Genomic DNA, 25,367 nt, shown 5'->3' on the forward strand with positions numbered 1-25,367 from the left:
CTAATATTCACTACTACAATAATAAAGTTAACCAGTTAAGGTTACAATGTTTGACCATAATATATGATCTCCTTTGTGAGAATTCTTTCTTGTTATAGACTGAAGAAACTATTAGATTTCACCTTGTTAGAGGATTTGACGCTTATAGCTAATTAAGGACTCTATTAGAAGATTTACAAAGATCTATTAAGACCACTCTATTAAGATATTTACCCTAATTCGAGTTTGTTAAAACTAACTCAGTACATGACTCTTGATTTTCTCTATAAGATGATTTTGAGTCTTCTCCTTACTAACTGATCCTCTCCTCTAATATGATACTCTTTTCTTTCCCTTCCACTTTCAGGGCTTATGAATAGGTCACTTATTCTATTAGATGATGATAAAACCCTTGAATGACTTTTGATATTCTCCTCTCTTCTATTTATATACATGCACATGATCACTTTCTTACCCTCTAATATAGGTTAAGATCATCACTATATAAAGATTATACGAAGATTCTTCTAGATGGTTCTACGTTTTGCCTCTTCATCCTGATTGTTGAACATACACATGGGGATATGTGATCCACACCATGTAAATTTTCTATAAAAAACATCACCAACTATTAAATATTCTATAACAACCTCTTCAAAACTTGAATAAACCTTTTGAGTTGGCTTGATAATTGTTTTTCCTAAAACTCTATTCCATTCTTGACTTTTATATAGACTCTACATTGCTCAACCTCTACTATTACTAGTGCTCAACATTTCTATAGTTTAGTCTTTGTTACCTCCTAATACTTGACATATACTATGCTCAGCACATTCTATATCAATTGCTACTTATATAATTGGGATTTCACTTGGTCATTGATGACTTGCTCGATCATTGAATGAGCTCAGTCTATATAGAAATTTTTTTTGTTACTATACTTTATTCAACTTCTACATAATTACTCGGTACATATTGTCTTATGTACATGACTAAGCCTATGTGGAGTATCTCAGTCATAGTGATGACCATCTGAGTCTGCCTTGTAAATGACTAAGTGATTGACACTAATAGACAATAGTGATTAGAGATACCAACAATCTCCCTCTTTGACATTAGTAGAAATAGAACTTTTTCATATTTACAATTTGTCATATCAATACAAAAACTAAGCTCTCCCCCTAAGTCTTATGACTTAAGAAAATTGAATAGAAAAATTCATTACAATGTTTATGAATTATGTGGACATGATACTCCTTCTATATAAATTTCTCCCTTATATACATTTCCCCCTTATTTTTGAACACTTGATGTCATAGCTGTTGGGGTTGAAAGAGTTGAATTAATCAATATGTTTCAATGAATTCCTTGTTAAATTTGGTAATCATGGCCAATGCATGATTCCATGTGGTTCTTGCTGCCTCCAAAATTTGATTCTATAGTTGTAGTCTTGCAGCCAATTCAAGAAAACTCTCAACCACTGATAAGCTATGATATTTTGTGATAAGATCCTTATCTTTTTTGAGTTCTCTCTACATGACCCATAAATGAGGTATCGACATTTCCTAAATTGAGATCAATTTGGATCTCATGGTACTAATAGCTTCCTAAAGCTTATCCATTCTACCTTGAGCATTTAGTAGAATATTTTAGTGATCTATGATAATATTCTACTAACTCTGAGATAACACTATTAGATGCCTTCATCTCAGCTTGAGTGTTATCTACTTATTCCTAAATAATATCTATAAATCTTGGCACATTAGAAAAAAATGTGTACACCTATTGTACCCTTTGTATAATATCCATCATTACTTGTGGTTTTTCGTATAACAACATTTTTTGCTTAGCTATGGTTATGAAGAGTTTGTCCATAACCTTTGTCTTAAATCTTCTTGCTGACCAATCCATTAACTTGTCATTGGATTCAAAAAATTTAGAACTCACTTGATCAATAATAGATTCTCTTCATCTACATTTTGTATCGCAAAAACATCAAAAAAAATATGCTTTACATCTTGTAGAGTATGTTGTTGCTTTAGCTCTCTACCAAGCTATTCTAACCTCTTTTGTGTAGAATTTTTTTTTCTACAAGGTGATATTTTCCAGATCAAATTGTGGCATCTCAATATGTTCATCCATACTAACCTCAATTCCTAGTGAAATGTCTTCTATTGCTTGTCTCTTCCTATTAGGTGAAGAGGTTTTGTTGCTTGACATTGCCTTAGGAGTAGGTGAGGAGGTGTCACTACTCATTCTTTCTTATGCATGGGTATGTGAGAAAATAATAGTAGTACTTGGTTGAACCTTATTTAATTCGTTGTTTCCCTCAATCTGAGATGCTAAAACAATATTATCATTTTATCATCTTCTCTATCTTCACCATCTTCTTCTTCATTTGTAAGCCTTGACTACTCAACTTCTGGAGTGTCAGTGATGTTGGCATGTATAGGAGACATGCTTCCTTGTGGACATAACACACTTGATCTCTCTCCACTACTATGTTCGTCATCAATATTCACAGTTTCTACCTTCCTTGTTGTAAGCCCAAAAATGCTTTTCCACAAACATTTTCTCTACAAGCTACAATCATACAAATTCTTCTTTATTTTTTAGTATGAAGAAAATTCTATATTTAAGAACAAATCTACTCCTATATTATTTCAAAAAAATATCCTTTTTGTTCTTGAGATAGATCAGGCATAACTCAAAATAGTGTGTCTATTCTTATCTAATTTTATGTTACTTCACCTTGCTACCATTTCCTCTCTAATCCTTGGGTATCTTCTTCTCTATTGCACTAGGAGCTAGCCTTTTATTTTCAATAATTTCTACCATATCTTTCTCCACTTTATTTCTATCATTATTATCTAGTGTATCATATTTCACATGTTTAAAACAAGTTAAACCTATAGATCTTCTTATGCTATCACATACATCTTTAATAGTCTTTCTCTACCTAATAGGTGGTCCTTTGACAAATATCCTTCTCCTAGTTTGAGGTTCACTTGACTCAATAGTCTGTACTACTTTTAGCTTTACAGACTACTTGACAATAGCAACTGCCCTACTCCTTAGCTTACTTTGTGGAGGTGTTCTTTCCTTCTTCTTCCTTGATCTTTGAGCCTTCTTTCTTGATGGCATGACAATAACTAGGGCTTTACCCTTGTAAACTTCTTCCTCTTCTACTTCTTTCTCATCACAACTATCTTGTTCTTCATCTTCACCAAGACCTTGAGTCAATTTACCCTTGCCTAGGGTGCCTAATTTATTTTCTAGGTCTTCAATTATTTTCTTCCCTTTCTTTTTCTTGGAATCTATCTTTATCTTGGCATTAATCCTTTCTTTTACCTCTTCATATCTTCCAAATGGTTCTACCTCAACATTTATTTCTTCTTTTAATAATGTATATATGTCTACACTAACATCATCACTCTCTATTTTCATATCCAAAAGTTTATAGCCATACCTTCCTTGACATTACTACTTGCACAAATGTGTTGTCTATATCAACAAGAAAATAATGTTGCTATAGTATTTTGTAACCAATTCCTCTAGAATACTCATTCTCCTTTTCATTTTCAACTTGAATTCATCAAAATATGTATTTATTGAATTATCAAAATTCTCTCCTAATTGAGTAATAAACTCATTGATTTTTCTTATTACTGATTTGTCTTGTTGCCACACAACATTTCCTATTCCAAGAAAATACTTCTAAATATAAAAGAATGTACAAACAATTAGGGAACCAAACTTACACATTGAATAATTTGAATTTTTTATTGATGATAAGTTCTTTTCCAGTTGTATTATTTGTAGTTCAACAAGATCATACTCATGATCTTTCATCAAAATCTTCCATGCTTCTTCTATAGCCATACTTGACACACTATTTAATCTACTAGATTGATAGAAGTTTTTAGCAATGACTCACTAAAATTTATATCGTTGGATAAAAAATGTTTTTAATGGACAAACCAAATCCATTCCACTTGGCTCCTGTATTAGCCTCAATCTCTCCTTGGCTCAAAAATTGCATGGTTTTCTTTCTATCTAGGATTGGATAGCAAGTAACCCTATTCATCATCATCTTTTTGATTTATACTGGTCCATTATGTAGCTAGTACTTCATATCATAAATTCTAGTTAAGATGATTATGATCCATTCCATTATGAAATTTCTTTATAATTCTAGGGCTTGAGTTATCCATTTCCTTTCAACAATTTGAAACTCTTCCTTTAAGGTTCCTTCATCACATAGCTTCTCATAAGATTCTCTAATTTCATGGTCTCCCAATTCTCCAATTTCACACATGTAGCAACTTTTGATATTGTGAATCACGATGACTTTAGGTTGCATCAAGGAAAACACACCCATCGAGTCTCCTTTAACAAAAATTTATAGAATAGCACAAAATTTAGGTGGAGGATAGGAGTCACTCATCACCAATTAAACTTTACTAAGCTTTTGGCTCATTCTAGTGGTCAATGAAGCTTCCATGATTGTAACTAGGGTTTGGTGCATTTCCTTCTCTAGATACACAAAACTAGATCATGCTCTTGTTCAACATTTTTTTATCACTTTGCTTCTTGAAATCTGTGATAATTTTTTGAACTCACTTTATCACTTGATCTCTTAATCACTCAAAGCTCTTCAAAAAATTTGGATGCAAGGTATGAGATAATGTATTTGGAATCTATTATATACCTTATCTTTTGATTGATTAGATTTTCCATTAATGTTTGTATACTTTTTTGAGTGGAAGCCAGTTTGCATAACAACTCAGTATCTTCCATACCCTTTAGTCTCTAGTAGAATGCTCGTTCTATGTTTCAATGCTTAGTCAACATAGACAATATACTAATATTGGACAACCTTTCCCAAACTTTGTTCTCTTTCATGTTATATATGTAGATATGAACTTTTGGCACACATTTATGTAAGGAACTATTGTATGATGTATCATTTAAGTATTTAGTTCCATACATACCTCTTTTTCTTAGTTAGAGATGACATGATCACCTTATCCATTAGATTGGGTGACCTCAGCTCCATTAGCTCCATTATTCCCATCTTTTACTTTCTTTTTTCATTTCTAGTTCATTTCATTCCTCACTTGCTCAATATATACTTTTCCTTTTCCTTTTTCATTTGTCTGATTGCCTAAATGTAATTGAGTCTTCCAATTTATGCTTTGATGTCCAAACTTGTGACATTTGGAACATGCATTGTTAGTTGCATAATTCTTCTTTCTTTGATTTGGACTATCGAGTTTTGTCTCTGATATTCATTCAAATACTCTATGTCCATATTTCTGATAGTTGTAGTAGTATCCTTCAAATCTAGGTGTAGTACGTGCATTTATCAATGTTGACCTATACTCAGGTATTTGATGTCCTTTTTTCTTGCAGTAAAAATAGTAACCATTAAACTTAGGTTTGGAATTTTGCATACGATGTTTTATTTGACATATATTAACAGTATGACCAAATTTTCCACAGTGATAGAAAGTTGGCTTATCTTTTGGCTTTGCATTTCTCATTTCTCCATTCCTAGATGATTCTTCTTTCTCAGTACATGAATGTCGTAACCCATTAGAACAAATTTATGACTTCATAAGTTATTCAAAATATTTCATTTCTTGCTTTTTTTTGTTGAATTGCTCCATAGATTCCTTCTCATTCTTTGGTATCTCATTATGAGATTTTAGGTCTACAATATCCACATCCTTGTGATTCATTATCTAATTTATAGTCATTAGTTTAATCATTAGATGCATTTATGTATTTGTGAGCTTCTACACATCTGATATCCTTTCTTCTAGTCTGGTATCCATTACCATCTTGTTATCTTCTACCATAGCTATGTCTTCTTCGGCTTTCTTTCTTTGTTCAACCACTTCACATAGTCTTATTGATTGGATTTCATGTTCTCTTTCCAGTGCCCTTATCTCTTTATTGAGGAGTTTCTTCCTTTCAAGGAGTTCAACAAATTTTTTTTCATTAGGATTGATTGGGTCAAATAGTTCTCCAATTTAAACTTCTTCATAAGAGAATTTCTTTATCTAGATGGAAATTTTCTTTCTCCTTTTTAGTGAATCATTTAGATCTTCTCTTGCCTTCTCTAGGTTCTATAGTGTGGGTTGGATGTTGATCACTTGATTGTCAATAGTATTGTCTAGTTTGAAAGCCTCCATCTTCCAGGACCAAATTTCAAGCCTTTAAGCTTCCTTTAGAGAGCTAGATATCTGATACCAATTGTGGATTGGTTAAGGAGTAACATAGATACTAAGAGGGAGGGGGGAAATCATAATGTATAAAAAATTATACCTTTTCATAGATTCATCTACATCCAATAATAACTTATCCATGCAAATCTATAAATTTAAACTTGTTGTAACATGTAAATTAATTCAATCACATGCATGAAAGTAATAACACATAACATAGTATTTGTTACCCTAAAATCCTCCAAGGTGAAGGTAAAATTGGGGTGAGGATGATACCCACAAATCTTCACTACTATAATATTAAAATTAATTAGTTAAGGTTACAATGTTTGACCATAATATATGATCTACTTTGTGAGGAGTATGTCATGTGAAAGACTTAAGAATCTATTAGGTTTCACCTTGTTAGAGGATTTGACACTTACAACTAAGTAAGGACTCTGTTAGGAGATCTACAAAGATCTATTAAGACCACTCTATTAAGAGATTTACCCTAATTCAAGTCTGTCAAAATTGACTTAGTACCCAACTCTCAATTTTCTTTGCAAGTTGATTATGAGTCTTCTCCTTGCTAACTAATCCTCTCCTCTAATTTGATACACTTATCTTTCCCTTCTAGTTTCACTACTTATGAATAGGTCACTTATTCTATTAGATAATAATAGAACCCTTGAATGAATTCTAGGTTAAGATCATCACTATATAAAGACTCCATGGAGAGTCTTCTAGATTGTTCCATGTTTTGCATCTTCATCCTAATCATTGAACATACACATTGGGATATGTGATGCATGCCATGTAAATATTATGTAAAAACCTCAACAAGTATTAAATGCTCTATAATGACCTCTTCGATACTTAAATAAACCTTCCAAGTTGGCCTGTTAATCATTTTTCCTAAAACTCTATTCCATTCCTAACTTTTATATAGACACTATATTTCTTGGCCTCTACTATTATCTATGCTTGGAATTTTGGTAGCTAAACCTTCATTAACCTCTTTTTTATTATAATATACTATTCTCAACACATACTATATTATTTGTTACGTATATACTTCTAATTTCACTCGGTTGTTGATGACTTTCTCAGTTAGTGAATGAGCTCAGTCTATATAGAAAATTGCTATGTTACCATACTTTACTCAAATTCTATACAATTACATGACACATAATATCTTGTTAGCATGAATTCTAATGATAATACATTGGGTGAGTATCCTAAAAATTGGAGAGAATTGACATGTTGCATTCATGACTATGTTTGTCATTGATGTCAACATTGCAGTAAGTCTGTGAAGATTGGCAGAGTAGCAAACATAGATCTTTGTTTTATAGACAATGGTTTGATTTTCTAGAGAAGCATGCTCATGGACATGTTCCATTTTGTGTCCTTATGATGTGGTTAAGTGCACAGAGTCTAAGTTGAAGACATACATAAGTTTTGATTTATTTATGGAAAGTAGTAAAAAAAACAAAGTATTAGGAAAGTAGTACAGAAATAAAGATAGTCTTTATGCAAAGGGTATTCACAACAAGAAGGAATAGAATATGAGGAGACATATACCCCTATATCCCAAATGGAAGTAGTGATAATGTTCTTGGCTTATGAAGCTAACAAGAAATTCAAGGTATATCAGATTGATGTTAAATTAGCTTTCATAAATGAAGAACTTGAAGAAGAGGTATATATAGAGCAGCCTAAAGGATTCTCTCTGACAAAAGAAAAGGATATGGTATGTAGATTAAAGAAATCTCTATATGGTCTGAAGAAAACACCTAGAACCTAGTATGCAAGGTTGGATAAGAATTTGGAAAAGCATGTATTTGAAAGAAATTGAGAATGGTTTGTTGATAATAGTAATATTTGTTGATGACATCATATTTGGAGGTAATGATGAAGCAAGTGATAAATTTTTTGAAGAGATGAAGAATAAGTTTGAAATGAGCTTGATAGGAAAAATCAAGTTTTTCCTAGGATTGTAAATTGTATAGAACAATGATTAAATTTCTATTTCACAAGCTAAGTACTTGAAATACTTGTTGAAAAGTTCTAGATTTGAAAGTTGTAAATGGTACACCTATGATAACTGGTCACAAGTTATCTAGAAAGGATGAGACACATACAATTGAGAAGAAGAAGTACATATCCATGATTTGAGGTTTGCAATATTTGACTTAGTACACCAAATCAAATATATGCAGTTGGGATTGTAGCTAGATTTCAAGATGATCCTAAGGAGTATCATTATGCAGTAGTAAAAAGGATATTTAGATATTTGAAATGAACATTAGACTATGGGATATGGTACAATAGGTCAAGTGATTTCACTCTATGTGCATATACTGATGCTAATTGGGTAGGTAGTATGGATGACAAAAAGATCACCAATTGTGGAGAATTATTTCTTGGAGGAAGATTGGTTTCTTGGTTAAGAAAGAAGCAAGATTTTATTTCTTAGAGTATAGGTGAGGTAGAGTATGTTGTAGTAGAAAATAACTATAATCCAGTTATGTGGATGAAGTAGATGTTGAAGGATATCAAGGTTGAGTTTGAAGAACTTGTTATCATATACTATGATAACACAAGTATAGTGAGTATGTCTATGAGTCTTGTATTTCATTCTAAGACTAAGAATATATCTATTAAGTATCATGTGCTAAGAGAGAAAGAAGGAGAAAAAGAGATTAGATTGTAGATATCTATACAAAGCCTTTACCTAAATATACATTTGAGTACCTAAGAGGTATGCTTGGGTTTATGCCCCTACCTACTTCTGAGTAGATGATGCAGCAAGTGCATCAATCAAGTGGTATAGAGAACTATTGTTAGACTAGATTGGATGCTAATGCTTCCTGTATGGGGGAGTATCTATGATGGGATGAGTCATTTAGGACTCTTGGTATTTGGTTTTCAATAGTGTCTTTGGCCGCTCAAGTTGATTGAAGACTTGGAGCAGTCTATTAACAATTGGTATATTAGCATATTGAGACCTTTGACATTGATGTCAATGGGGGAGAATATGCATTAAAAAAATCTCCCAAGAAATGGGGGAGACATATCTCTTTAGGGAGATTTAGAAAGATTCATGTAAGGAAAGAAGGAATAGCTCAAGAGATATGCACTTGATGAATTGTGAGTTGTTTAGTTTGAACAACTATTTTTTATCCTAAAGAAGAAGAAGAAGAAGAACAAAGTACTATTCTAGAGGTTTTCAAATTTGATTGATGAAGAGGATTTGAAAAGATGATAGGAACATAAACAAAGTATTGTTTGGTATTCTTAGAACTTAGATGTTTGTCATGCCCAAATTTTATACGGTGAAAACACAACTATATATATATATATATATATTTTTGAAAGACAATATTAAGGAGTCACAAATTGACTTATGCATGTTGCAACTAGGTTGTTGAATCATTAGGCATTCATACTACATCTACTCAAGGTATTGAGTAATGGTTATGTTCATTAGAGTATGGTATATGTTAATACCTACAACTTTCACTTATAGAAGATGATCTCTTTAAACAATGATTTAGTATAGAGTAATACACTTCAAAGTATCATGTTGCATTAATAATTCCAATTGAGCCTTAGACATCACATCTAATCCTTTGAACATAGTTTCACTATTGAATTTTATTCAAATGGATATAAATAAATAGGTAATTATCCATATTTACCATTGGACACTATATAGTTTCATTTGCATGATGTAATGTATCCATAATGTTCAATATGTACATCTAGATCATGACTCCTAGATGAATAATTTATACATAAGTTAAAAGATCTATATGATGATGTGAAAATTAACAATTCAAGCTAAGCAATCTATTTACAAAATGATTTTAATTAATAAAACCAACTATCAATTACATCAAATATATAATTATATTTATATCTATATATATAGAGCATTACATCTTCACACTTACGAAGTTGACTATGCTACATAATGGTGACTCAAATACATTATTGTTTAGTATCATAGCCCCTATATGAAGATGATAATTCAACTATTATTTATATAAGGTAATCCATGACCACCTTAATACCAATTGTTTTGATGTTAATTTTTGCTTCTCTCTACAATGCAAACTAATCTTAATATTACACACGCACACACACATGCACATATATGTCCACATCTAGAATATTGTTCTATATAAGTCACTCCATCACATTATACATTCCAATGTTAAAACTAAATAATACTTATTATATGTCAATTTAATATCATCACTATCCATACTAACATAGATACTATACTTCTAAAAAACCTTGACCCTTCTACTTTATTATTATATTATATCAAAGAAATTACAATTCACAAAGTATCGAATAAATAACATCTAATAAATATGTTATTATGTGTGTGTGTGTGTGTGTGTGAAATAACATGATATAATCATTATACTTAATATATCAATACTAACTAATATATCATTATATATATCTAATAAACATTATATAATTATTTACCACAAGAAATCGAACATCGAACATGACTGGAGCGTGTGATGAGAGCGAGAATGGGTTTTCATATCAGCAGCAAGGCAGGAATGGAATTTTGAATCAATAGCTAGGTAGGAATCGGGAGAACATGAGCACTGGGGGGCAATCTGCAGGTGCAGGGCAGGAATCAAAGGTGAATGATGTGGATGCCTCAAAGGATGGGGACGCACAAGAATTGCTGCCTCACCCAGGTGAGAAGATTCTTCCCCTTCACTTGGGTGGTGGGCTGCCTAGGGCTCGGGGGCACTGGTCAAACCTATTTGGAGTCAAACCTTTAGGTAAGTTGACATTCCTAAAAGTCATTGATAAATCAGACAAGGAGAAGGGAATCTTTGCTCCGAAAGTTCCTCGAGAAATTATAGACCACAATATCCTCAGTATGGCGAATACCCTGGTGGGAAAATTTGTAGGGCCAAGGCCCAACATTGATGTTGTGAGGATTTTTACTAGAAAAAAATGGGATTTAAAGGGGCATGTAGAGGTGAAATCAATGGCAAAAGGTTTCATGACTTTTGAGTTTTCTTGCTCAGAAGACTTTTCCAGAATCCTGTACACAGGGAATTGGTCTCTAGGGAGATCTACTTTAATCTTGCAGAAATGGTCTTCCAATCTGGACTTGAATAATGATTTCCTATCCCATGCTCTAGTATGGATTAGACTCCCAGAATTGCCCATGGAATATTGGCATCAGGATGTCTTTGATGGCATTGCCAGGTCTTTTGGAGAGCTTCTTTCCATTGATCCTGTAATGGCAGCTAAGAAGAGACTTACCTATGCAAGGATATGTGTAGGAGTGACTGAAGGATAGGATATGCCTCAAGTTATTGAATTTTACTCTCGTTTGGGAAGTAGATTCCAAATGATTTACTATGAAAGTGTGCCCTTTGCGTGCTTCCATTGTAAGAAGGCAGACCACAAGGCTGGATTCTGCCCACTATTCAAAGGAAAGGGAATGGGGGGAAAGGCCCGCCCTCATGGTGGGAAGAAAGTTGCTCATGTTCCCAAAAAGACTTGGAAGAAGAAAGAAACACAAGTCAAGAAAAATGGAGAGGTGTAAGAAAAAGCTAATGATCTTGTTACTGACCTCCAAGGTGAACCCTGAGACCTCTAGGTTGTAGTGGATGCACTGGAAGGAGAAGGGAATGAGAAAATTGAGGAAAAAACCAACCCTTCCCAAATGAAGGAATCCAAGGATAATCTCGAAGAGGCAAGTTTTTTGGAGTCTCAAATCCTTGAGAGTTCTAAGGAGGTTGATCCAAACCCTTCCTCTATCCCAGACTCTATGGAGGAACAAAAGGAAGGGGAACCATTCTCTCAAAAATCCACAAACCCAGTTAGTAGGGAACCCCCTGTAATAGTGAATAGAATCTTAGAACAGTTGTCTGCCTTAACATCAGAAAAACTGGCCAGGCTAGATGCTTTGTTTGATTTATGTAAAGAAGAAGAAGAGCCACCCTAGACAGAAGTCAGAAGAAGAAAGAAGAAGAATAGTCGGGACCCCTCTCCTACCTCTCCTGCTTCAACTAGAAGTAAGGCCAAGGTAGATCTTGGTCATAAAACCAACCCAGTGGGAAGGAAAAACAAGAATGAAATTAGGAAGGAGGAAGAAAGAAGAAACATCATGGATGGAACACAACACACCATACAAGAAGCCTGCTCATCAATTAAAGCATGAAGATCCTCTCATGAAATATTCATGGACTCAATGGAATCTACAAGCAAGAAGTTGTAAGGAATATGATAACGGATCATAGGCCCAATATTTTTCTTATTCAAGAAACAAAAATGAAGAAAGAAAATTTGGAAAATATTAGATTCAACAGCAACATGAATGGAATTGCCTCAAACTCAAAAGGAGCATCTGGAGGGCTGCTGCTATTATTCAATAATAGACATTTCAATATTGTGCCTGAGTATGATGAGGATAACATCATTTTCTGTAGAGTACAACATTTGTTAACTAATGAATGCTGGTTTTTAGTGAACATTGATGCTCCCAAAAACAAGAGAGATAGAAAAAATAACTGGGTCAAAGTTGGAAAGTTGGTGCAAGCTAGTGACATTAAAAAAGGAATTATCCTGGGAGACTTCAACTCTCCGCTGGAGGACAAGGAGAAGATGGGAGGATTGCCCCCGGATTGGGAAAGCAAGAAAGATCTTTCCAATTTCATCAATGACCTGGCCCTAATGGATTTGGAGCTCTCGAGGGGTACCTTTACCTAGTCTAACAAGAGAGCTGGTCAGGACTGCATTCAAGTCAAATTGGATAGAGCTTTAATCTCCTCAGATTGGTTGCACTCTTTTAGCTATAGATTATCTCTACTTCCTAGAGTTGGTTCTGACCACTCTCCTATTTCTATTTCGGTGTCCTCTCTTGAGTCTAGGAGAAATTGCCCTTTTAGGTTCGAGAAAATGTGGACCAATCACCCAAACCTTTTGGATAATGTCAAAAGATGGTGGGGGATTGGTGTTGATGGATCAGCCATGTTCAGAGTCACCAGAAAGCTCGAAAATGTGAAGAGGATGGTAAAGATTTGGAACAAGTCTAATTTTGGCCATATATTCCATGACAAGGAGGAGTTGTCAGACAATCTATCTGTCATCCAAGATAGTATTTAGAAGGAAGGATATAATGAGAGTAACAGGGAGGCTGAGTTGTTGATCCTATCTGATCTTCATAACATCATCAACAGGGAGGAGAAGTTCTGGAGGAAAAAATCTCAAATCTCTTGGCTTAAGGATGGAGACCAGAACATGAAGTTCTTTCATCTCTCCACCCTAAAACATAGGGCTAACAACAGGATCTCTGGAATCAAGAAGGGGCAGGTGGTGTTGTCTGAAGATCTTGTTATCTCAGCTGAAGTGATCTCCTTCTTCTCTTCTCTTCTCTCCGAGGATCCCCTGCTTTCCAAGGTGGATCAAGAGGATATCATCTCTTGTATTCCTCAGATTATTCAACCCAACCATAATAAACTTCTCTATGCTATTCCTAATGCATTGGAAGTTAGAGAGGCCCTTTTCTCCCTACCTAGTGATAAATCACCTGGTTCGAATAGATTTCCCACCTTTTTCTTCCAAATGTACTGGCTGGTGGTCATGGGGGATGTGGTAAAGGTAGTTCAAGAGTTCTTTAGACCTAGAAGTATTCTTAAGGAGATTAATTCTACCTTCTTGGTTCTCATCCCTAAATCCCCAGGGGCTGACTCTTTTGACCAGTTTAGGCCCATCAGTTTGTGCAACTCTTTCTACAAGATTATCTCTAAAGTTCTCACTTCCAGAATGCTTAAAATCCTGCATCTAATCATTTTGTAGCAAAAATCGGCTTTGTTCCTGGGAGACAAATCTTGGACTTAGTGCTGATGGTTCATGAGGTTATTCATTCTTTAGAAGCTTCCAAGCGGGAAGGTATGTTGCTCAAACTGGGTCTTTCAAAAGCCTATGATTGGGTGGACTATTCCTTTCTTGGAAAGGTCCTTTAGGCCTTTGGTTTTGACAATAAAGTGTGTAAACTCATTTCTCAATTGGTGTCTACCACCTCTCTTACTATTCTGATAAATGGAGCCCCCTCTGAGTTCTTTAAACCTTCTAGAGGTCTCAGGCAGGGAGACCCCCTATCACCTATCCTCTTCATTATTTTAGTTGACTGCATTGGGAGGCTTATTGAATGTAAAAAGTTTGATGAAAGTCTTATAGGGATTAAGCCTTCTTTGAGAAATGACCCCTTCACTCACTAGCAATTTGTGGATGACACTATTATGGGGGGGAAGCTTTTGTGAAAGAAGCTAAGACTTTGAAAGAGGTTCTTGATACTTACTCCAGAGGGACTGGTCAACTGATTAACTGGAACATAAGCTCAACCTTCTTTGTTAACACCCCTGAAGTAAGACAAAGGAAAATTTCTAGAATCCTTTGTTGTGGGGTGGGCTCTCTCCCTTCATCCTATCTAGGACTCCCCTTGGGCTCCTCTCCCCCTAACTCTTTCTAGAATGGTATTTTGGATAGATTCAACAAGAAGATGGTTGGATGGAAAGATGCCTCTCTCAGCCAGGCTGGGAAATGTCTTCTGGTCAAATCCACTCTTTAGAACCTTCCCATTTATGCTCTGAGCCTTTTTGGAATTCCTATGAAATTTGTAGAGAAAATGGAGAAAATCCAAAGAGACTTTCTATGGACCGGACTGGAAGGAAAGAAAAGGTACCCTCTTGTTACCTGGGAGAAGGTCTGCCTCCCCAAGAGGTATGGAGGTCTGGGCATTAGAAAGCTTACCCATCTCAATAAGGTGCTTCTTGCAAAAAAAATCTGGCGTATCTTCAATAACACTGGTGAATGGAGAGACATTCTAGAAAATAAATACCTCAGAAGACCCTCTCTTCATTTTACTTTATTCAATGAGGACATCCCTAAAGGGTCAACTATTTGGAATGGTATCCTGAAGGCCAAGGACCTGGCTAAGGCTAGGGTCTCTTGGAAACTAGGCAATGGGGAGGACATTCAGTTTTGGTCTGACAGGTGGTTATGTCAAGGCCCACTTTTTAGCAACCCAGTTTTTTAGAGATGGGTGCAAGAATGCACGGAGCTATATGGGTTTAAAGTAAGAAATTATAGGGTTGGTCAGGAATGGAGGGACCTTTCCCTCATTTCTAAGGACTTGAAGCCCATTATGACTATGCTTAATGCTTTGATCCCTAGTAATAATAAGGATGAGATGGTCTAGAGGGATAATCCGAATGGAAGTTATTCTATTGCTTCTGGCTACAACTCTCTCTGGGGTTTAAAGGAGAAACCCCCTTGGGTGGATGCCTAGCTCTCGGGCCTCACTCCTAAGATCAACATATTTTATTGGCTAGCCCTTCAAAACAAAATTCTAATGCAAGATAACCTCATGAAGAGAGGCCATGTTATGCCCAGTAGATGCCCACTCTGTAAAAATCAGTCTAATTCGGGAAATCATACTTCATTCAATGTGACTTTGCTAGGGAGGTGTGGAATTCTCTTAATCAGGAAATGAAGATTCTCTGGTGTTGGCTAGATAACCTCATCAACTTTTTTAGTCATTGGAAAAGCCTCTATAAAATTGTAGGCTGGCAGGATAATTATGCTTGGTTTTTGCCTTACTTTTGCTAGAGTATTTGGAAGGAAAGGAAAAACAGAATTTTCAAGGACAGAGAGGAGCTGACTATAATTCTGGGAAGGAAGATTTTAAAAAACATAAAAGAAAACCTTCAAGTGATGAAGGAGGGGGAAGTTGATATAGGGGATAGGAAGACGGTCAAAGAAAAAGATAGGGATCCCAAAAGACAGGATGCCAGATGGATTCTACCCCCAGAAGGATGGTCAAAAGCCAACTTCGATGGCACTTCTAAGGGAAACCCTAGCCCCTCTGGAAGTGGTGGAATTATAAGAAATAGTTTTGGGGAGGGGATTGCAGCCTTTGCTCTCCTGCTTGGAACCCAGACCAACCATTTGGCTAAAGCCAGAGCCACGTGCAATGTGGTTAGGCTGGCTTTTGAAGCTGGAGTTTCCAAACTTTGGCTTGAAGGGGACTCCAAAAACATAATTAAAAATATTAATGGTATCTCCCCTCCCTCATGGTCGATTGCAAATATAATTGATGAGACATGTGCCACCCTCAAAAAATTTGAGAAGGTCCACGTCACTCATGTGTTTAGAGAGGCAAACCCAGTTGTTGATTGGTTCACTAACAAAGGGGTGGGAGCAGACAAAGAGATGATCTGGCATTCCAAAAAAGATATTTTGATGGAGGCTAAGTCACTAATCAAGCTGGAGAAAATCCACAAAAGTACGGGTCAATCTAACTATAATCATGTTTAATAAAGAAAGAATGGATGTTGTTACGAGCAATAATATATTTCTTGGTTTTCATATTCGCAAGGGATTTTCTCTATCTTTTTGACATGTTTGGAGGATCATTATCATTTTCACTCGCTATTGTATCAGAGAGGCGAATGATCACAAACCCAATAATAGAAATAGAGCCAAAATCTTGGCTGGAAAAAATTTGCAAAGATTGGGGCTCATGAGAATTGTTGAAGAAAAAATGGATGTCATGACTAGAGAACAGAGCAAAAAGGGGCCGGCGGGTGAAGTGGAGAAGTTGAAGAATATGGGCAAAGTCTAGAAAAAATTGGAAAAGGGCAGAATTGTGAATTTTTTCAAGAAACTCCATGGTTTTAACCCTAAGGTCACCAACAGCATGGTGAACTCATGGAACAATGGAAAGTTCAAGGTGAACGGGGTTTCCTTCCAAATCACAGAGGAGGTGGTTGTGGAGGTCACTGGTATCCCTATGGAGGGTTTCAAATTCTACAAGGACAAGAAACTTTCATCCAATGCAGTCAAGGAGTTCATGAAAAATTCTGCAGAGATGAACAAGCTAGAAAAGAAAGAGTCTTTCTATGTGATGGAGACTATAAAGAAGTTATGGAGGTATGTTTTATATGCCCTCATTGATTATGTTACCTTGGACCCTAGGTTTGATCGGGTCAGAACTCACCATTTTGTGATTTTAAATCATTTTTTCCATAAGAAAAGAATTTCCATACCCTTTTACCTTCTCACTTCTATGAACAAGGAAATCTCTAGTTTCAAGAAGAAAGCCACTGTTAACCCTGCTTTGCATGAGGGATTATTGCTCCTCATCCATGAGCATTTCAAAGCTCAGTCTATATGCAAGAACCCTCCTCATGTTGAGGATGTTGACGAAGGTAGCTCTAGCTTTTTTTTTGACTCTGATGACATTGAGAGCATTAGCTCAGAGGAGGAGAATGTTTCCTTAGGAAAAAAGAAAAAAGGTCAAGCTAGGAAACTGTCCACTGCTACAACTCCTAGCAGGAAAATCCCTAGGGATCACAGCCAAGCTCATGAAAAAGAGGGTTATGCTAAGGAGGAGGAGGAAATGGATACAGAAGATTCTGACAAAGTGTCGGAGGAGGAGGTGGAAGAGGAGAAACCTGGGAAAAAATGGAAAAGGGAGGTTGTGAGAGTTGAGGAGACTAGAAATCAGAGGACAGATGTTGTCCAGTCTCCCCTGTCCAGTCTCAGCCTCCTTCGAAGGAAAAAGCTAATGTCATCACTGGTGAGAATGAGGGGGAAGTGTAGGTCAAAAATAGGATAAAGGCCTGGAAAAATTTCAATGCGAGGACTACTACTGTGGGGATTTTTAGGGAAGCTATGAACCCTTAGATCCTGGTGGACAACCTGGAGCAGCCTAGGCTCAATGAGCTCATAGACCTAGCAATTTTGGCCATCTCAAACAACACAAGGGAGACTAGAATGAACCTTCTGAATAATGACCGTAGTAGTATGATTGACAACTTCAGATCAATCAAATGGCTCTTCCATGAGCTGGAGGAAGTTAGAGAAAGGGTATCCCAGATGGAAAGTATTAAGAATAAGAAAGATAATGACAGCCAGGAAGACCAGGAAAATAGAGAAAGCTTAAATGAAAGGAGATTAAGAAATCTTGAAAAATACAACCACAACCTAACAAGTCAGATGATTTCTCTCCTGAGTTCGATGAATGACAACATCTAATCCCTTACTTGTAAACTTAAGGACAGGGGCTTGATGGTGGAGGAGGGAGGACAGAACAGCGATAAGGCTAGGTCAAATGATGACAAGGCCACAATCAGTACTTTCACAAGTATGGATAAGGGCATTGAGAAGGTCCAAGATCAAATGGCAAAGGAGCAGCAAAAGATAATCGAGGCAGCTCAGACTATGCAGGAAATGGAGAAGATAACTGAAGACTAGTTTTCTTGTCTTTTGTCTTTTTGTCTTCCTAGCTTTTAGCTTTTCGATAGGCTTTCTGTAGTCTATTTTAGTTTGTTTGTTTTTTGGCCTTTCTATGGGCCTTTGTTTTGGGCTGGGCCTTCAGGTCTTTTTTCATTTGTTGGACCTCTATTTTGGCTGGGCTTCTTTGGTTTATTATCAGCCTTGTTTATGTAAAACTTATGGGTTTTAGGATCCCTTAAAACCTATTTTTCTTATCAAAAACATTATATAATTATTTTAGTATATGTCATAACTAATATATGTCAACTCAACAAAATTAGACCCATCCCAAGACACATGTCTGTCCTACTAATCTCCCCATTAACCAACTTACCACACTCCTAACTACCACCCATCGATACATACCCATCATCTATATCTTAACTCCTATCCACTAACTCACTAATCTTCCTAACTCACTAAACTTTTGTTGCTTCCTATTCTCCTCCCCACATGCCCTTAAAATTTTCTCTAGCTCCACTCACTTTTCATGCTCTATGGGTGGCGGCTTAACCAAAATGCATGGCATTGTTATGTCCAAGGTTGCCACCTCACACCCTACTCACCTCACTGACCTAAGGCAATTGGGAGGCCTGAAGGAGGAGACATGGCATACAATGGTGGACTCTGCATAGGGTAGAGCACAAGCACCTGGGGAAGAAGAATGAGGGGAGAGTTGGAAAATCATGTGAGTCCCTTCCTTAACTTTAAACATTCAAAGGGACCCACCAACACATTCCATGCGTGTTATGTTGTCTTGGGCTTGAAGTCCGAATGGTTAGGTTGTAGGAGTTAGAGTTTATATGTGTTGAGTTTTTTCTTCCTTTTTTTTAATATTCAACTTCTCTTAAATGTGATTGGGGTTAAGGGGGTACTTGTATTATAAATGTTATTGTTTCCTTTCTTGTAGGGTGAGACAAAGCCATGTATTGTTATGGGTCACAAGAATCCTCTTGGGAAGAGGTTAAGGGATTAGTGTCCACACCTTAGAATATATTATTTTAATATTTTTAGATTTAGGGGAGGGTGACATAAGCGTTACATGACTCTTATGAGTCCCTCTAAACAAGTTTTATGTATACATTCTACTAGGTTTACTTATTTTATTGCTTATTATTTTCCTTGATTCAAGATTCTATGGCATATTCTTTTGATTTTTTTATTGGACTATAATTGGGAGTGGGATATTTTCCCACTTTCCATACAAATTCAAGAGAGCTAAATGTGCATGTATAGGTCTTTTTTCTTATGGTAGTTTATGCTATGTGATCTATTTGTTTTCTCTTCTCTACCTAGCTATGATGTTATGAATTTATTGGTTTGGTAGTGATTTGATGTTACTTGCATATTCCAAAGTAAAAATCTAATTAAATGAACCTATTTAGAAATCACTTGAATAATTACTCAACACATGAAATGCATTTGAAACAAGAACAAATGTGAAACCTTTACATTTGTCTTTTCCTTTCAATAATGGAACTGAAAATGATATTTCTCATTGAATTAATGCATACTAAAATTTCTTTACATAGTCAATTCCTTGAAATGCCTTATCTTGAATTGGTCTTGATTTCAAATGAAAAAAATGCAACAATAGATGTCTATTCCTCAAGTATCAAAATAAATGGTTATCCCTAAAATGAAATCTTTCCATACCCAAACTATGATGCAACAATCTTCCATTTATCATTACATCTAAATGAAAAATCTAGAATTTTACACTAAAGTTACATATGACCATACTCCACCATTTTGGAGCCCATCTGGGGCCTCTAAGGTCTTCAACACTGAGCCTAAAGTTTTTATACCAAAAATCTGCAATAAATCCATGAATACTATTGATATGACACTGAGCCTCAATTGGTTGGTTGATATATCCAAGATGAACATCCACTACTAAAATTAGGACATTTTGAGCTCGTATAGTTGACTTCCTAAGTAGCAAGCCTCTAGAAACAAAAACTTTACATTGAGACAACCCTTATTAAAGAATAAAAAAGAAAATATTTTTGGGTGATGCAATATTTCTCTTGCAACTATGATGCTCCTATATCAAACACCCTAGGTAATTAGAGAAGTGACCCTATCATGTCTCAAGTATTCAGAGGAAAACCAAGATGACTAACCTCCTCCCTTGCTAGCAATGATGAATCTTCTACTATCCTACCTTTCCATTTGACCAAGTAGTTTTCATAAGTTTTTTTCCTTGGACTTTTTCTAAAAATGACTGTCCAGTATCTCCTTTGTGTCCTTTGTAGCCAAACTAGCTACCAAAATACTCTACTACACTTTTGAAATGTTATATCCATTACATCCTTCATAATACTTTGTCATATATAAAATATTAAATACTAATGTAATATTTAGTTCAATAGGAAACTCCACTTCATAGAAATTTCAAAAATCATCCCTTTTCAATATTGTGTATAGTCCAAACATCTTCATCTTCATCTTATTATATGTACCTACTAGAAAAGGATCCTTTCTCAAATGATCCATGACTTCATCTCTAATCTAAAATTTCTTATACCTCCATTTCACATATAATTTATCCTTGTACTACATATTCATCTTTGTAATTTTTTTCTTCACCTCCTCATGGATGTTCTTCAAATATTAAGATTTTTTTTTTCTTCAACACTACTTAATTCTCTTTTATTCAATTACCTCAATTTAGAAGAATTTCTAGGAGTTCTCCAATATACAATATAGAATGATAATTTACAAGTACTCATGTTGATAAAATTAATATATAAAAATTCTACCTATGGTAAAATCAAATCCTAGCCTTTTGTCTTATCTCTTACTAAACATCTCATCGAATTCCCCATACACAGATTCACAACTTTGGTTTTTCCATTAGTCTATGGACGATGTGATGAAATGAACTTCAAATCTATCTTCAATTTCTTCCATAATGTATTCTAGAAATACCCAAAAAACTTGTTATCCCAATCTAAAACTATATATCTTTGGTAGACAATGTAGTCTCATCACTTATCTAAAAAAAAACTTTGCCACATGCACAACATCACTAGTCTTCTTGCAGGAAATAAAATGTATCATCTTTGAAAATCCATCAACCACCACAAATATTGAATCATTCCCTCGCTAATTCATTGGTAAACCAAGACCAAAATCCATGTTGAGTGTTGACATTAAGGTCAATTTATCTATTAGTGATTCAACACTTAGTCAATTGGTTATATTGCTACTAATCTCTGCAGTTGCTACCAAGCCCATCAGTTAGTTTGTAGTGTTAACCAAGTGATTCAATTTTTCCTGAGCTAAGTGATCATAATATAGTGTCTACTAAGCACCTAAGTTAGTTTGCAATTTTTGTCGAGCTACGCAATGTTTACTGAGCTTCAAAGACCAAGTTTAGTCCAAACCAAGTGTAGTAAAGGCTATCAAGCTATTTAGTGGAAGTGAAGAAGATCATAGTGTTAACTGAGATCTATAGTATTAAACAAGTCCAACAATGTCTACCTAGCTCATAGGGTTAATGAAGTGGATTTATTGTTGACCAAGTCATACAGTGTTAATTGAGTGATCTAGTTACTACTAAGTTTCTCAAAGTTCACCAAGTCACATAGTGTTGACTAAGTTCAAGCTACTTGGAAGTGATTAGTATGGACTGAGCATCAAGTTCAACTGAGTGCCAAATATTTTTGAGAATTGATAGTGTTTTTGATGTATCAAAACATCACTGAGTTTGTCTTCAGTACTTGAGTTACAACAATTGGGTCGACTTTGTGAATTATGATAAAATTGATATTGTGGCTGACTTTGGTAAGTTATGATTTGGATTGGTATATATGTAGTGCATTGTATCACATCCAAATAAGATATATGTGAAGAGATATGATAAGAATAAGTGCAAATTAAGAAGGCTACAAGTAGTATATGAGATAGCAAAGATTTATCTATCAGAGTTAGGTGATCATTATAATACAAGGAATCTCAACTAGAAAATTAGAGTTACAGATCAAAGATCAACCACTGGTTCATCCTAACAAGCGCATCATTCAAATCCTTTAATAGGGTAGACTTAGTAGTCTTTACTAAATATCTCAACTGAGTGCATACCTCATTGTATGTTTGTAAATAATTTAACAAGGTGGATCTCATAGTCCTTATTGCTACTAACAAGGTAGATCACTAGAAGTGATCAATTGTAAGCCTTAACAGGCTAACTTTATACTACATTACTAATGCTTGTGGGTATCATCCCCACCCTAGTTTTACTTCCTATTTGGAAGGTTTCTAGGTCACCATATCTTGTGTCAAAGTGTTATGAATGTTTATTTTCTTTCATTCTTTCATGCATGCAATTAGATTAGAATATTATCTGAAGGATTAATTGGTGAAGTAAGATAAAGTTTTATTGGTTCCTGATTCACCCCTACCCTCTCAATAACCTTGCCTATCTTATATTTCCAAAAATTGGTATCAGAGTTGTTAGGTTCTCACATCAAAATTTTAACAGCTTGAGAAAAGATTAGAGGCAATGAAGGTATATAGGATAGATAAGGCTATTGACAATGAAAAATTGAATCTTGAATTGGCCATTAGATAATTGAAGAAAGCAAAGGAGAAACTCTCTCAATAATTGACGAGAAGGAAAGATCTTGCATTACAAATGAATGACAATCTCTAAACTGAAGAAAGAATTGAAGATATTTATCCAAAAAGAAATTCAAATGAAGTTGATGAACCAATCATAGATCTATTAGAAAAGAATTTTAATCTTCAAGAAGAAGTTAGAAAGCTGAAAGGAGAATAAGAAATCAAATTAGTGAGATTATGTAATGTCATGGAAGAAAAGGAAAAAGACAAAGAAGAGATAGAAGAAAAGAAAATGAAATTCAACAACTATCTCTTTAGAAAGCATACTTCAATTATTAGCTCACTAATAATAATGAGGAACTTATGAATATAAGATCAAAGAATGATCTTAGCATTGAGAAGAAAACCTGTGAAAGAATGATGAAATCTCAAGAAAGCATGAATCAATTGAATGAACAAAGTCAATACAAACACAAAGGCAAATCTAGAATAGGATACATAGAAGAAGGTGAATCATCTCAGCAAAGAGATCAAAAGAATAAAATGCCTATTTGCAATCATTGTGATAAGATAGGACATACATCAAAAAAAAATTGGAGTAATGGTAAAGAAAAATTCAATGGAAAGTGTTATAGTTGTAATAAGCATGGTCATAGAGAAAGTAAATGTAAAGAAAAACCTAAGTTTGAAGGTAAATGTCAAAATTACAAGAAACAAGGACACAAATCTTTACAGTGCAAAATAAAGCAATGGAACCCAATAGAACAAATTGTAAAAGCAATATTTGAATGGGATTACAACACATGGTGTAGATGTCACTACTGTGGTGAATTTGGGCACATTGGAGAAAACTGTGTGAAACATCATATGAGAAAAAGAGATACTACTAAGAGATGTTTCATTTGTACAGAACTTGGACATCTTGCCAAGAACTGTATGAACACAGATAGAATTGAAGATGAAAAGAAAACCAAAGATGAAAATATCATTAAAAAAATGAGGCATAGATGGGTACCAAAATCTCTAGAGAATGTAAATCAAGATCGTGAAGTGAATGACACCCAAGTCAATGAGTTGGGTGGTTCAATCATTTCAACTTAGCTCCCTATAGAGATCACTAGGACTATGATTTAGAAGAAGAAATCTAACATAAGTTCTAGCTAGCAAGAAAAAAGATCCAAATCAACATTCAAGATGAAAAGGGATCATCGAGCATAATGAAAAATAGGAGACCTTACCAAGAAAGGTTAGGTTGCAAGATCCTAAAGAGCAAGGTTAGCTTGCATATTGTTGTAGACATAAATCTAGTAGCTCCTACCAAGTGATGATGACTCTATCGAGCTGTAGATGTGTCCTTAGCATTAATGAATAAACTGAGTGTAGGACAACCTATCATCGAGCACATATGATCTACAAAGCATTAATGGAAATCGATCAAGGGAAATTTGTTAAAAGGGAGAAATCAAAGGCATTATTTTCACCATGAATTTCTAGAGCTATTTGTGAAGAACAATTTTAGAGCCCCTAGTAAATTTAGTATTTATTGTTGAAGAATTCTCAAATTTTTCAGAAACCCTACCGAGCATGGAATCTTCAAGTAGCAAAGAAAAGAAAGGGTTTAAAATGTTGATTCATGGAGTCGAGTACAGGGCACCCAATTTCAAGTTAAGGTGAATGATTGCAAAGGAACTTGACCCAACTAGTGCACGATCTCAAATTCCACCTAAGATATTACTCATGCATAGCATTCATTCCTTTTATCACTATTCTATTCATGAACTCGAAACCCTAGAGATGAATGAAGAATTCAAGGAATTGTGTGTGGATGGTGCATTAAAACCTAAACATCAGCATTTTGAAACCAAGAGCTTGACACACATCTCTCATATGCCAAGAGACTTTTAGATCAAGTGGATGAAATATATCCTAAGTTGTGTACATAATGGGTAATTATGGTTGGAAAAATTCATTCATATTATGAAGAAAATGATTTACATAATCACTGGGCTTCCCATGCTAAACAAAGCCAATACAACCAAAACCATTGGTTGGGTTGAATTGGAAAAGAGGACTCTTTCTAAGTGGGATGGAAGAGGATTTAAGATTAGTGGTGTAATATACATGGAGCTAAAGTTCAGCATTCATGTAATTTCACACAAGATTTACAATTCTAGTTGGTTCAACATTGTATCATGCAAAGCTATCGATCTTGCATACAAGATTGTGAAGAATAACCTATACTTTGACCTTGCCAAATTGTTGTTGAATCAG

This window comes from Cupressus sempervirens, chromosome 1 (genome assembly GCF_028749045.1).
Source record: "Cupressus sempervirens isolate cs-2001-9-10 chromosome 1, ASM2874904v1, whole genome shotgun sequence".
Lineage (NCBI taxonomy): Eukaryota > Viridiplantae > Streptophyta > Pinopsida > Cupressales > Cupressaceae > Cupressus > Cupressus sempervirens.